Source organism: Chlamydotis macqueenii, chromosome 9 (genome assembly GCF_036417535.1).
Source record: "Chlamydotis macqueenii isolate bChlMac1 chromosome 9, bChlMac1.mat, whole genome shotgun sequence".
Taxonomy (NCBI): domain Eukaryota; kingdom Metazoa; phylum Chordata; class Aves; order Otidiformes; family Otididae; genus Chlamydotis; species Chlamydotis macqueenii.
This window is the reverse complement of record NC_141564.1, coordinates 5,230,292-5,246,775: the sequence shown is the minus strand read 5'-3', so window position 1 is coordinate 5,246,775 and position 16,484 is coordinate 5,230,292. Positions and strand designations below refer to the sequence as shown.

The 16,484-nt window shown below is 37.5% G+C and overlaps 1 protein-coding gene across 2 annotated transcripts in view; it reads right to left on the bottom strand.

Annotated features, from left to right (window-relative positions):
• Positions 1-16,484, bottom strand: part of PIK3CB (phosphatidylinositol-4,5-bisphosphate 3-kinase catalytic subunit beta) — a 97,545-nt gene that overhangs the window by 54,230 nt on the left and 26,831 nt on the right. For both annotated transcript variants that reach the window (XM_086754345.1, XM_086754346.1), the window contains one exon: positions 3,831-3,950. The gene's annotated coding sequence lies outside the window, so the exon portion shown is untranslated. The remainder of the gene's footprint in view (positions 1-3,830; positions 3,951-16,484) is intronic.

The window sequence follows — 16,484 nt, the reverse complement described above, 5'->3', positions numbered from 1 at the left end:
CAAAACAGCCTGAGCTATCATTCAAAAGACTATGTAATGTGTTTGTCATTAATCTTAAGACACATTAATCATCTGGAGTTGTGCTTTCCTTGATTTACTGCACTAAGTACACTGTAGAGTCCCCATCCTCCTACTGCTATATAAGAATTATACAAGAATTCTTAATAGTTTAACAACAACAACAAAAAAACAAAACAACAAAACCAACCAGAAAACATTAAATCAGTACTAATTCTGCTTTCTGGTATTCTCTTGCCTATTCTACCACTCAGAGTAATCACTTGTTCCACTCTGAACAGGGAGGAAAGGAGGAGTAAACATTCCACTTACAAGATATTTAAATATATAAGTGGTTAATGTTTCCTCTCCCTTTGAATTGTACAAATGGACCTAGACCATCAAACTTCACCAGCAGCTGTTTCCTTCAGCTATTAAAATGTTACATCTCTAAATTATGAGCTAGATGACTTCTTACTATTAAAAAAGTTAAGATCAGAAATTGAGGTTTTCCTATATATAGATACCTCTTCACACAGGGACTGAAAGATTCACTTTTCAATTATTTCTGATATTTCAATCAAAACCTCTAGGAAAGAGGGTTATTCTCTAGCAGATTTTATGCACCTAGAAAGAGAGGTAAAAAACTGAAATAATTAAAAATAGTGGAAAATTAATTAGGAGTGAGGTTTTCTCCTAAAAGGAGGGCACACAGACCAAAATACACAGCTATCACATAAGCAGACTGTGCTTAAGTCTCACATACAGAGATGCTACGGATACTAAAAGTTAGAAGGATGCCCTTTAAGGAAGGAGGGGAATACATAAATAAATAAATTACACGCTTCATCAGACTAGACATTCTTCCCCATCGGGTCAGTTTCTTACACAGAGCAATCCAGTCTGGATCTACGCAGTTAGCTTTCTTCCAACACCAGCTTCAATGTCACCCACTACACAGATTCAGAGGTGCCTGTTCACAGTCATTTGTTATGTGAACAGGACTGCTCAATGCTGAACAAGCATTGAAAGAAATACAACAATTCTAGTCTAATGCAAATATTTACATCAATTTTATGTATCTTTATCATGATACTTATTTATAAAGACAACTTGAAATATAATGCCATTTGGTAGAAAAGATTAATCCCCAAAATCTCACATATTCAATATTTTTGTCATTAAGTTAACAGTAATAAAGCCAAAAGTAGTCCTGGCCATTCACCATAAGGACCAAAAAAATTAAGATTATCTAAGAATCACAGACTAATTTAGTTTGGAAGGGACCTCTGGGGTGTCATCTGGTCCCAGGATTAGATTCAACACTGAAGTTAAAGCAGGCTGCTTAGGAGTTTGCACAGTTAATTTTGAGACTCTCCATGAGCAACCCACTCCAGTGCTTAACCATCCTCACAGTGAAATGTTTTTCCTTCTATTCAACTGGAATTTCTTTTGTTGCAACTTGTGCATTCTGACACTTGCACTCTGTCTTTCCCTCCACCTCTCAGACACCCGGCCACATCTTCTCTATAATCCTCCTTCAGGCAGGGAACATACCAGTAAAGATCTTTCTGTCCTCATCTTCTCCAAAAAAGCTCATGCACACCCCCCACCTCAAATGTTACCATGCTGCAGCCCCCTAATCACCTCAGTGCAGCCCTCCGCTGGACTCTCTCCAGTTAGTGAGCACCTCTGTTGTTCTTGAGGGCCTAGAACTGGAAATGGTGTTCTGGATGCAGCTTCAGAGGTGCTGAGTAGAGGGGAATAACCATTTCCCTCGAGCGGCTGGTGGCAGTGCAACATCGCTACCCTCAGAGCCTTCAGCAGCCTGACTGGTGCGTGTGTGGGGTTACTTCTCCCCAGCTGTGAGATTCGGCATCTGTTTTTAAGACTTCATAAGAACTTTACCTGGCTTTTTATCTGTTAATATAGACACTACTCAGATTTTATTTTTATGTTTTTAGTACTTTAATAAAGGATTCCAATTGCAAAATACTTTGTAATGATTGAAATCTGTACAAGCATAGACAAATGTCCAAACCAAACCAAAAAGAGAAGTTTCAAAAATATTTCCCCAAAAAGGACAAATTAGAATCAATCGTAGGTTATAGTGTCTGAATTCTCTAAGTCCCTTAAAAAAAAACAGAGGGAGAACAGAAGTTCCTTGGCTACTAAACACACAAGTGAGTTTTGTGTCTGGCATAAACCTGTATACAATGATTTAAAATGACGAAAGCTGTCTCCAGTGGATATTTTTCATTTTATTTGTTTGGAGAGCTCAGTTTCAACTTTATTGCCCGTCTGTTTTAACAGCTTGATTACTGGAGTCAAGAATTAACTTGTCAAAGTAACTGTGTAAGCAGCAAATAGGTATTATTTCATTTGGACGTTGTGACAGGCACCTGTATTTCTACTGTCATACAATAAAGTTTCTGAAAACTTCAAAGGTTAGAATTCAAGGATCAGGTGCCACAAGAACCTTTCGCAAATATGTTTACTAGCCACTTGACATACGGCCTAGATCAGGAACTGATAAAAATTTACATGTGCTGACTTAAAATTGTAGCATTTGCTCCAAGTACCTACAGAAAGGGAACTAACATGCACATGAACCTCTTTAAATCCATGTTTAATTGAAATTTTATAATAATTTATTTCCTGCCCTAAAAAAAAAAAAAAAGTTATCAATCCAAATACGTTACTCTGCCAGTAAAAAAAACTTTGGAAAAAATACCAAGTAGGAAAAGCTTAGTTTGTCTCCCTAGGTTTCACAGACATTTTTCTACCCAAATTATGACACCATGTGCACATCCCTTTTTAAAGAAGAAGCTAAGAAGAGTCATTTCCTCTTGGCAATAAAGCAGTATGACAAAATACACTTGTTGTAAACTGAAACCATTTTCCACTCCCTTTCAGTTCTAATAGCCAGACATTTTTCATTCCTAACTATGCATTCAAGTATATTTCCAATGACTCCTACAGAATTACATTCACATATCACATAGCACGAATAAAATCTGCATCAGAGAACTGTGCAGATTTTTCTCAGTTTCTAACGACTACAAGAATGTTTAAACATCTTACAATCTGATGCAAACAAGGTGACATTAAAATTATTACATTCCCCATCTCAAGCAAGTGAAGCACACAGAAATTAAGAATTACACTGTATCAGCATATAAATGCTTCGGTATCTAGTACCAAAAGGTGCAGTCGACAGTCCTAGAGTTTGGTAGCTAAGCTTTTTACATCATAAATGAGAGACATGTCTCAGCCTAGGATTCACAAAAGCTAGAAGTTAACTAGAAAGAGTGAAGAAAAGACATATCTGAGATCCTTAAATTGAAAACTTATACTAGTTTGTTGGATGATAGAACTGCAATACAAGATAAATATTAAAATACTGACAACAGAAATATCAAAGTCACACAGAAAGTGCCAGAAGTGGAAAGTTGCAGCCAAAAAACAATTATATATTCAAATTCACTGGAAGATACAGGCAGAGCTTTAACTTTTACCAGCAAATCAGGGGTTATATGTAATTACATCTATACGAGGCCACTTCCTGCTCAAAACCATACCCAGGAGACAAGAGAAAAACCCGAAGCCCATCTAAGTTTCATAAGATACAATTGCTTCCAAAACAGGAGATGCTTCAATAAGAGTCCAAAAGAGTGTCCATTACCAGCTGATCAAATGAAATTAGTATAGAGTCAATGATTTTTTTTTAATGCAACTATAACAAAATTAAATCAATAATAGCCTGATAACCTTGCTATTGACTTTACAAGCAATGAGAAAACAAAAACAAAAAAACCTCTTGTAATACTTACTTCAGAGACCATGTTCCTGTTTCAGTCTGACTGTGCAGTGAAGGTACTTTTATTAAACATTGTTTTCTTACTATTACCCTTATTTTCTCGGAAGGGTCCACAAGTTGACCTAAATGTGACCTACAAAAGCAAAACATAACATAATGTAATTAACCAAATGACAAAAGCAGCAACTTATAGTTGGTTTAATAGCTCCATAAACTTTTTGTGCAGAAATATCTAATTAACCACACATTTTCATTCTCTTCGAATACCATAGTACCATATTCACATTACACAATGTCAATTAAATTCATGTCAAATCCTCAAATGGTAGGTTACCAGAAAGAAAAAAAAAAAAAAAAAAAAAAAAGAAAGGAAAAATACGTAGAAGATGCTATTTATTCTAACAATGTAGGTATCACAATCATTAATTACATAATCAAAAACATTTTTAGCTGCTATAAATAATTTTAAAGTTTTGTACACTCAGTTTGGATCAGCTCAATAGAGGTCTATTGCAACTAAAGACAAAAGAAAGAGAAATACAGTTGCCTTCACCCTCCTACACAAATTTATTTTACACTTGGCTGTAAGCTGTTTTTTTTTTTTGTTGTTGTTGTTGTTTTGGTTGGTTTTTTGTTTGTTTGTTTTTTTTAAAAAAAAAAGAGTATAATGTTATCTGTATTTCTATTGTGGAGAATTTGAGTTTATGACACAAGTGATCCCACCTTCCTATTCATATTTCATCTTGTGAAACAGCAGGAGAAAGGTTCAATAGGTCTCCTCTTACCAACATCCTGCAGATGCACAGGCCAAAAGTACCTCCACAGAGCCAAGATATCATCTCCATTTAGCTCTACCTTGCAAACAAGGCTCCCAGTAAAGTGAAATAAATAAACAAACAAAAAAATATTTAAAACTCCCTTGAGAACAGTACTATCAGTTTGCACTGATGATACCTACAGGTTTGTAGGCCAAGCCACAAAACACAAGGCATGTATCTATGCTCCTCCTCCCATAAACAATTTCTTCTCTAAATCACACTAGGTAGCCCACACTGTGCTTGTAGGAACTCAACACAGTACAAATGAGGGCTGTCCTTCCCTCTGTCCCACGCAGAGCAGAATCTCTCTAGGGATCAGCACGGGAAGCAACTTACATTTCTTTAGTGGCTTTGAGGGGAAAATAGTTGCTGCCCCATCTGCCTAAGTCTGAAAAAATTAAATTACTGCTGAAGGCACAACTTTTTGGGGCATAAAGGTATGAACCAGTCCCGAGACTTCTCATGACTAACGTCTAGGAGCCTACAGCAGGCAACAGTCAGAAAGGAAGACAGAGGAAAATGAAGGCAGCCTTACATGATTTAGAAATTTCAAGGACAAAGGAATAGTGTGAATCTCTTAACACTAAAGTTCCAGTCTACCTCTCAATATTTGTGTTTATGGAGTTGGAAAAATCAGAATCAGAAGCTAGTGGCCAGAAGGGGGACACGGTGTACGTCTGAAGTACCATGCCCTGAGGCAGAAGCAGGTTGTTATTTTAACTAAAAATTGGACATCCCAACCTTCTAGACATCTCTGGCTAACTAGCCACGTGATGACAAATCAGATGGCAGGAGCCTAAGACACCATTCTAAATTCACAGGAAACCTTTCATGCAAAATCTACCAGCACCAACATAGCAAAAGAATGGTGTCTGGAAATTGCACATATGCCACTGCTGGTATATACCATACAAATTTACCCTAACAACAACTGCTTCCATAGAGGCTAGCAAACCATAGAGAAACCTCCCAAATGCAACGTGGGAATCATAGGCAAAATGCACAATGAGTTTTCTAGTATCACCACAGATACACTGGAAAAACCTGTGATGTTATTCCTTCCCTATACCATACTATCTACCCATGTTATTAAGTTCATAAATGGGAACAATATGTAACACATATTGTGTGTTGTCAGACAACACAGATGTGTTGTCAGATTTCTTGACTAAGAGTGCACTTAAAAAAAAAAAAAAAAAAGAAAGAAAGAAAGAAAACCAAACAAGGCTGGCACCAAAAAAACATAAAATGCACTTTGTGAAATTGCTTCTGTACCAGCAGAGAAAGCAGGCAGTCATATTAGTGCTCCATTTCTGCTCCAAACCTTCTTCTGTCTCATCCTTTCCTTTCTCTTCACACCACATAGTGCAAATTGGGACCTGGAACAAGAGATGGCTGCTTGGCTCCTGTCCAAAGCATTCCCATCTGAGACAGAGTCAACCTCCTGCACTGTATTCATCTCACCAGCAAGGCAAGGAGAACTAAAGCTCCTCACATCTCATTCAGAATTTGGTGAGAAATAAAATAAATGTGTACTAGCACAGTGGTTAATGCACTGGCACCCAATCTGAGGGTTAGGCACATGCAGAAAGCCCAGAAAATATCTAGGGTCTGTAAACTGTACACATTTAACAAGCCAGTACATTGTGAGTAGCTCCTGTCACAGTTCATCTGTTCCTGTGTTCTCCACAGTCTCCTGCTTGCTTCCGTAAAGCTCTCTGTCCTTTTCCTCTCTATTCTCGCAGTAGTTTGCACCTCCACTGCAGTTCAGACACAATATTGACAACAGGCTTCCTGCTGGTACTCTGCAACTACCTGCATGCTGAGGCTAGCTAGGGGAACCATTAGCCCTCCAGACCTTAAAATGTTTCTGATACATACAGACAAACTACTCACTAGTATATTTAAGCATTAGAAACAAATCCTCATTACAGGATGATAGTGTGCAGCTTTACTTTTCTAGCTAACCAATCTTTCTTGTTCAGACCAGCAGAACAGAGGTTACAAAGGATGGTTATCAGCGGAACTGCAGATCACATCATGGTCAACCTTTCATATGCCAGTACACTTTCTACCTTCAAAGCACGAGTGGAAAATTTTTCAAAGGCTGGTGACTACATTACCTAACAGACCAAGGTACAAACTCTGCTAGCCTTTACCATAAACAGCTAGTGAGAACTACAACTACAGAAGAAACATGCAAGCATAATCTCTCGGAGCAAAGTTAAGATCACAAAGACTTGAAGCAACTGCCTCAAGCAGTAACGCAAACTGGACCCTCTGATGAGCACACACCTTTTCCCCACTGCATCTCTCTGGGGAAGGTGGGAAAAACAGAACTGTCACCCAGACGTAACCAGCAGGGCCTCCTTCATGAGTCTCTGTTGATCACGAGCTCAGCCAAAAACACAACACAAAACCACCTTGGGCACTTGCCCTTGGGTCCGCACCTATACCACTTCTACGGAAAGTACCACCAGGGACCTAACCAAAATCCTATTCCATTTCAGCTTGCAACTTCTGCATGAGAAGTTGTATTTTACAAAATAATAATTTTTGTGAATCCTTTCCCTGCATCTTCATTATATAGATACTGGTTTTATGCAAATCATGACTGTTCTAGAAAAAAAAAAAAACCCATTAACAATCTTATGAAATAATTCAGCAATCATAAAATTGCGTGGTGGCAATCAAAATGACTGTGAAACAGGCACAGTAAAACTTTCTACAGTTCTATAGCTACCCTCTGTCCTTCTTTATGTCCACAGAAACACTTATGAATGTATGGCCAAAAAGAAGAATAGGGGAAAATGTACAAGAAATGTTTGCCTAAAACTCCTGTGTGGCATCTAACGCAAAACCAGAAACAATTATAAGCCAGGGAGGCAGGCCACTTACAAAGAAAGAAAGAAAAAAAAAAAAGGATAAAGAAAAATGTATTCATAAGCAATGTAAGATGCCATATAGAAATTAATGGGCTAATTGTGGCCCTATGGTCTTCTACTCCACAACAATTTCTAGACCCATCAGACAGGCTCTTCTGTGAATTCTGCCAGAGCACACAAAGAAGCCATTTGTTAGAGAGGATACTCTGGGTTTGCTTTAGAGTAAGGAACTCTCAGCGCATTGAATGACATGATATAGCAGTTTCTTGAGCATCTTCCTCTCTGCAAATAAATCTCCCACTCTGGAAGAGTGCACTGAGGAAGGCATCAGGACCAGAACTGAGAGCTCTAGCAGATGTTTTGGACAGCGATACACAGAGAAACATACAGCTAGGGTATTTTATAGCTTTTGGTTCACATCTTCAGCTTCTTCAAAGCTGTCTTGTGCATTTCATGCTCTCAATAGCACTGAAGATTGGACTAGTGAATGTCAAGCTGAATTAGCTGCTGTAGCATTCACATGGCAAGTAAGAAATGCACTATTCCACCGAGTCTGAGACAAGAACAGGATTAACCATCAGTAAATACACCACCTATCTTCAAATGAAAAATATACTGAGAAATATAAAGCAACTTTTTTTTCCTCCTTCCTCAGTCCTAAGTTTCAAAAACAACAGGCACAAAAATTGTTCAAGAACTTTCACTATCAGTAATTAAGCCATTGCAACCCAAGTTCAGGAATTAAAACAGTGAGAAGAGGAAGAACTTGCAGCAGTGCACACTTGGCTAAATCACAGCAACTTCTGACTTCCACACACTGCACATCTTAGTGCAAATGTTGAAAATGCACATTAAAGCTTGAATCTGAAAAAAAATATTTCCTATACATTGCATACTGTTGCACGCATACTCTTCAAAGGCAGAGACCTGTTTTGACCGTTTAAAGGTGGCACTTATTTCTACACTAATATCAAGGGACAAAATGATTTTATTGATGAGGAATAGCATACTGTTATACACACAGCAGTGTTCTTCTTTGTGTTCTACTTCCACAGATGTTGGTGGCTGGTCAAAAACCAACAATAACCTTTGAAAAAAAAAAAAAAGCCTCAACCTTTTCTGAAATGTGTCACTTCAAAATGCAGAATACAATTGCTCTATCTCGTACAAAATCTTTTTAACCAAAACAAAACAGGCATATAGCTGCAAGCTCTCATTACGTAAAAATACCCACAGAAAATTTTTAAAAAAACAACCACCAAGCAGAAACAGAAACTGCAGAATATGAAGCTCTAAGCCAACTGAGTTGCAAAAAATATCTGTCAGAACTGCAAGTCAGTTTACAGCCTTTCTTTCTCCTTAAGACCTACAAAATAAAGACCATAAAGCATTTTCATGAATAACTAAAACATACAGGTCACTGTTATTCTTTAAGTTAAGTGGGTAACAGTCAGAAACATGATTTGAAGCTGAATTCAGTCACACGTCTTCATTAAGAAGAACCCAATATCATAATTACATTTATCCCGTGGGTGATTCGGAGCAGGAGCGCTGTACTGCTATGAATCACCCTCTAACAAAGCCATGTTCACTCTGCTCAGAGAGCCGGCCTCACTAAGCTGTGGCTCACCTCTGTGAAATCCCCTCCAGTGACCAACAGCCTTGTTTAAAGATATAAAAGACATTTATACTGACACAAGTACATACTAATATGCTTTACAACAAATCAGATTTTATTTTTACTTGGTTATACATGCTGCTGAATTCCTTTCAGTTTAGAACTGTAAGACAATGCTAAAAAGATCTTGCAAGTTTTCATCAGCTCTTCATTTTTAAAATACTGATTTCTTAGAGGGTGTTAGTTATTGAAATTTGAATTTAATCGGGGGCCTAGGGGGAGAGAACGCCTGTTTCACAGTAATATATCCTGATGGTGCTCAGGGTTAAGTAACCCAGTAATTCTCCTATTCACTGTCGTTTAGAACTCAATTATGATTAAAGTTGCAAGGCAAATGACAATCTTTTGTCCTTACAATAAAGTCAAGAAAAGAGCTAAAGACTCAGGGTTCTTACCGGCACTGGAAAATGAAGGAGCTTCACCTAAAGAAGCAAAGAACAGATACTTCCAGATGGCAAGGCATCACCTGCATGATTTAGGGTCAACAAACAAAACCCTAAACACCTAAACAAAAACAATTTATTTTTATTTTCCCAGAATGATTCAATCACTTTTCTTCTGCTCTGCCACCTTCAAAACAAATGCCTCTGAGCAAAGAAGAAGAGGAACACATCACTGTTAATGAAGCTTAACAAAACAAGACTGCATTAGATGGCAAATTTTTCCTCTCTCATTCTGTTAGGCAACCGATCATTCTCTGATCTGAGAGCAGCATGCTGAAATCAAGATTAGCAAAGTCCCTCTAAGTGAGGGACCCTGCAAATGCACTCAGTCTTACAGAGAGCTGGCTGCCAACACTGATGACTTAGAACGACAAACACAGAATACCAAAGCATCCTAGGGGAGATTCTGAGCCGGAGAATGGACTAGATCTGAGGGTACTCTACAGTTCAGAAAGCATAAAGTTCTAGGCTGCGCATGACCATTTTATAAAAATAGCAGTGTTTTCAGGATTTCAGATGAGTCACAAACAAGGGCTTAGACTTGCTTTATATTGATTCATAAACATGGAGTCAAATGAGTAACACTTTCTAGCTCATTTCCAGTTCAGGGCACAAGTGATTACCCAACTGGTTCAGCAGCTCCAAAGCTGGCGACAAAGAAATTAACAGTTTAGATTGAACAGGCTCATTCATGTGAAGATGTAAATTCCCCCTACTCCTCCCAGAGCCCACAGACCACTTACACCTCCAGGCCAGTGCTGCAGCTTTTCTGAATCTGCTTCAGTCAATCTGGCTTACAGACGTGAAAAATTAGAAGCCACAGTCAAGAGAGGTGCTCCTTTTCCAAGAAATCCATATCTATACGCACACACAGATACACACAGAGTGTAACGCTCGAAGGCTTGAGGCTGAGCTAACTTAACCACTGAGCAGTGCTTGAGGCAGGTGCAGGCAAATCCACCACCCTGCACAAGCCCTCGTGACATCTAGAGAGATGTTTCTAAGAGTTAATGAACTGCCAATCAACTTGGTCTGCAACCACTGTGCATCCTCAGCGGTCATACTAGTAAAATTCACCTTTCTGAATACTAAAGCAGCTTGCAAGCAAATGTGTAAAAATTGATTCTGCATGGATTTTCATTACGTCCAGTACAGTATTTGAGAACAGAAGTTTTGGTGAGGAGGGCATTAATTCCCAGCAGCACAGCAATTCCTATACCTATGAGATGTCACGGAAGCACTGGTTCTTTTGGCCCTGTATCACACCACAATTATGCCCCATACTTTTGTTTTAAAACCTACTTTTGAAGCTATGTTAATTATTGGGCATAACACAGAACACAAGGACTTGTTAAGGAATAAAATTACCTGCACACCATATTTTTTTAATAAAGAAATCTTATATTAATGTAATGAACTCAAGGCCATTTTCAGACATTCTAAAGTCTACGAAGTCCTCCATCATTTCCCTCTGACTGGCTTAAACTCCGGAAGAATTAAAGTGCATAGGCTCTCGCTGACTAGGCATTTCCTCAGAATTCAGGATACTTGAATATCGCCCTGACTGTTGATGCATTTTCTACTCACTAGTGTATCATAGACAGAAAAACACTGCACAAAACCCCCCTGGTTCCACCTAAAAGTTACTATACGAATAAATATTTACTTGCACTTTAAACAGAGAAATAAAACAGTGAGTCTTCATCTTGGCTCTGCAAAGACCTTATCACAATTATTCAGTTACTTGAAACATTATTAATAGGACTACTCATGATTTCTGTTTCTTGTGATCTCTTCCGTGTAGTCTATTTTCTTCACTACTTTTATATGGTGATGTTTCACTTCCCATTTACATTCTGTTAAATGCTTAATATGGTGAAACTATGCAAGTTTACTTCTATTTAGTTCCCAAATTCTGTTTTTTGGTGTGTGCATATTTAATTTTATTAGAGTTAAATACCAAGACTAAACAATTAATTTTTCAGTAACGAACTGTTACAAGCCATTTCATGAAGTTACTTCCCACTTTGCTCCAGACACTAGTTTAAAGGCTTTGTTCTTCATGATTAAAGCAAACTTCAAAGTGTGGATTGTAGGAGATGAGGAATGAACACAGTAGTGTCTAGCTAAGTGTACCTCAAAGACACACTGCTGTGGTCCAACATGCTGTTTGATTCCAAATATTAACACACGATAAAAAACAACATTATTTTATCACTAACATCATGCATATAGTTAATATTATCACAAATTGTTTAAAAGCATGCTACTATTCTGGCCAACAAGCCCCAATTAAACAATGAAGAAGGAACTTTTAGCATCAAGAAGATTCATTCTCATGAGGCAATAGCCCCAGAAGATCAGTCTTAAGCAGTAGATACACCAGTATTTTAAAAATCAGCAAGTAGTGATGGGAAGATAAGAGAAGCCACCAAATTATGAAGGCCTCTTTAAATCTTGTAGTTGCATGTAATAAATGTTGACAAATTATCAAAGTACAAATAAATCTGAAAATATAGCAACATGATTTGTGAAATTCACATTAAAAAGAAAGTAACTTGAGGACAGCAAAATTATTAGCTACAGTAATAGACTAAGGCAAAAATTGCTCTCCTCTCCTCATAAAATTCACCTAGAAGTTAACTGGAACAGGAAGATTAACTCAGAGAAAGCAGCCATAAATAGATTGGGGTTAATCATTCACATTTCTATTCCCATGATAGCAATACACTAAAGATTCTAACTTTTTAATCTTTTAATATGATGCTTTAAAAATACTTTAGCTGCTGTACTGCAGTCTGCTTCTACCTGCTTTTTATGAATAATTTATCCTTTTTTTTTTAAATACAATAAAGGAGATTTTCTTTCAACAAAAGCAATTTCACAGATACTAGGCAAAGTGAGGCTATGCATCAACTGGGATGATTATAAGTGGCCACTTAAATAGAATTTTTTTAAAAATAAGGACACTTAAAAATACATTTACCTTTTCTCCATCCTAATATAAAGCACATAAAACCTATTTGCTATTCATTTCAACTGCTACAAAGTATTTTTCAATGAAGTGTTTGCATGTATCCGAAAGTATTACCTTGCACACCTTAACTTCTGTGACAGTTGACATTATGTATGTGCAAGGACACAAGAAAAGTTTACCAAGCAAAGACACCTAAGAAAGAAAAAGTAACAGCTTCATCCCCAACGCACAGATGCAAACATACCATGATAACCAAACTTCTCTAAACTCAAACAGCAGCCCTGCGACACACTTGGAAACAGAATCTAATTATTACAAATCCCTAGCCGGTGCTTTACCCACAGTATTTCTCACCGAAGTAAATTAATTTTGAAGCTTTCAAGTTAAACAGAATAAAGGAAAAAATACAGAGAGGGAAGTTTAAAAGTGCAAACAGGCAAGGACTTTTGTCAATTTCGTGGTCAACAGCAAATGTAATATGAAATGAGTTGTAATACAGCATATTTGCAGTGAAGGAAATTAATAAAGCACCCAATATGCACATTCAATTTCAAAACATACTGAGCTGCTGCAAACCTGGATGAAACTACTACAAATTCAGATGAGAAACCGTGAGGAAAAGACTGTGGTCGTCACATTACTTCTAACTTTTTCAGTTACATCTTCACATTTTTGCAAATCTTGTTTCTACCAAAGAATTCAATTCCTACTAAATAACCTTTCATTTTTATGCGGTACTTTTCCGCTATTCTTAATCATTGTACTTTTCATACACCAGATTTACTTACAGCAACCAAAGGGAGTAGAAATTACTACAGATATCAAAACAGACTACCATATAAAAATCAACAATTTATGTACTTGTGTTAGCTGAATTCTAAAAGCTTAGGGAGAATGACATTGAGTATTAAAAAACAGTACCCTACCCCTGAAAGCAACAACTTAGTAAAGAAAAATGCTTTTGTTATTACTCAGGTTAAAATTAAAGTTAGATCATTAAGTTGAGCTTACTAAAATATTCAGCATAGCTAAAGATCACCTAATTCAAGTGTAAATAAACATCTTCAATAAAAAATATGACTTCCTTATATTACTACCACTAGCAGTAGATGTAAAACAGTACTTCCGAAGTGCTGAGGAAGTAAAACTGGCCTAGGATGAAGACTCATCATATTCCATATAGTTTAATACATATCTTAATAGTGGCATCTCTTTATCTTTAAATAACATCTGAAATTTTGCAATAGTTTATACATAGCTTGTAATAGTTTGCAACAATAATAAAGTTATTATTTAAAGAAAAGTTAGTTATGTAGGTGGATGCAGTATCAATTTTTAATAAAACATACAAGGACTTCTGTCAAAAGCATTGCATTTGTCTTACATGAAGATTAAAAAGAACAATATCAACCTGCTGAGAGATAATCAGTCCCTCCTCATTTTTATTATAAATAGAAAGGAAAGTCTCTTTATTTGCTAGCAACAGCTTTGTGCCAAAAATGAACATACTATTTGCTGCTGACAATCTGCCAGGCTAATGATGCTCTTCTTCACTCAAGAGAGTTCAGAAACTGCTTACTCACTTTCCAGTCAGCATTTACCACAGATTCCCAAATACAGTCCTCCCATGAAAAGAGAAACAAGACAGCTCTTCTTCACACACATACACGCACCTCTTCACACTTTAATTATTGCTACAAGTAAATAATTTAAGATACTTCAGTAGATGCAGACAGGCGTTCTTTACCCCCTGATATTATGGCTCAATCTTAATGTCATGATGCATCTAACACTCCCGTGAAACTTCAATTCAAACTTGACATAAGAAAACTGAAAGAATAAAATCATAGAATCATTTTGGTTGGAAAAGACCCTTAAGGTCACCTAATCCAACCATAAACCTAACACTGCCAAGTCCACCGCTAAACCATGTACCTAAGCACCACATCTACATACCTTTTAAATCCCTCCAGGGACGGTGACTCAACCACTTCCCTGGGCAGGCTGTTCCAGTGCCTGACAACCTCTTCAGTGAAGAAATTTTTCCTAATACCCAGTCTAAGCCTCCTCTGGCGCAACTTGAGGCTGTTTCCTCTCATCCTATCACTTGTTACTTGGGAAGAAAGATCGACACCCACCTCCCTACAACCTCCTTTCAGGCAGTTGTAAAACTACTTTTAAAATTTTATTTCCTACTAGGTTTGGACTCATTATTGGTTTTTTGTTCTTGTAAATTTCCATAAATTTGCAACAGGACTTAGATTCTATTGTGTCTCATTGACATTTGGCCATTTCATATGCCTGAACGAACTGCATACACATATATGCACTAACTCTGTTTTATTGCTGTCTGCATACCAAGTACTAACTCTTCTTTGCCTGGAGGATCCCTGGTTATGACTCAGACTACCTACCTTAAATATCTTCACTGACATCTTGAATTGCATCCTTAGTAGGGCATATAGATAACTAGATAGTAAATTCAGAGGTCCTCCGTATCAGCTAAAACAAAAGGAAGACACTCAGCACTAAAGGCTAGAAATACAAATGCTCCAAGTCTATATGATTTTCAGACCACCACACACAGTGGAAAATCCCAAAGGCCTTGCCTCCCTTAGCCATATCCACTTAAGTCCAACAGGGACTGGGGTGGGTGGTGGGGGGCAAACCAACCAAACCACCCAACAGCAGCAGAGAACAAATAATACTACCAGTAACCTTCAAGCATGGAAACATAGAGGATCCAAAAGCAGGCCTTCCAGTATCACAATTTCTACCACACCAACCCCAACATCTCCCTGGTGTACCTCTAGTTCCAGACTGCTATGGTAGGAGGGCCTACCATAGCAGTCCACTTGTTTCCTAGCCTGGACCTCATCTCTGACTACTGGTTTCCTTCCCTCCCACAGCTGTCACCAGAGTCTCCTTTCTTCTGCAGATTCCTTTTTACAGAATATCATACCTTGTAAAGCATAAATCATTTCTAATACACATCCTTATGACAGGACCCCACAGGGCACTGTATGTGACACTAGCTTACATCTCCAAGAACCAGCAGCCTAAAAAAGACTAGCCACTTGGAGTGAAAACTCACACATGGTTAACACACAGGTCCTTAATTTTTTTCAGGGACTGAGAGGGAAATAATGGGGAATCCAGGGAGAAAGAGTAAGCCAAAAGCAGTAAATTTAATGACAGATTATAAGGAGAAAAAAAAAAAAAAGAAAGAAAGGTAAAACACCAGGAATACTGAAGTGCGGATGAAGTGGAATAAAGTACAGGCATAAGGATCAAAGTACTTTCCAAAAACAGAAGGAATTTGAGATGTAAAGCCAATCAGGAAAGGGACGTAGTGCACACACAATTTTTAAATAACATTTTATGTGCTTTTTTCTACCACATCAACTTTGTACTTAGCTTTGAGTTTGTACTGACAACATTTACCTTTGCTTACCTGGTCCTCCGTGCGTATGCGTCTGTACACACAAACCACAGGCTAACTTACAGCCTTCTGGAGGACACCACACTAAATAGCAATACTCACATCGCTGACAGAAAACCATCAATAGCTGTAGTTGAAAGCAGTCTTTTGGGGGTTATTTGTAGTGACACAAATGTAATCAGTGTTTAAAATCAGGTAGGCTTTATATTCTTCTGTTATTAAAATTCTGTACTCATGATCATCAAATTGTTAACTGAAAATAACATAGCATATTTTGAAATATCACCTTTCATTCTTACAAAATAAAATGATACAACACTATCAAAATCCATCTTTCAAGTACCTTATTTACAAAAGACAAGAAGGGCACTGCTTAACAGATAGCTACCACAATAACCTCAAGCACTATATATGTTACCAGTTA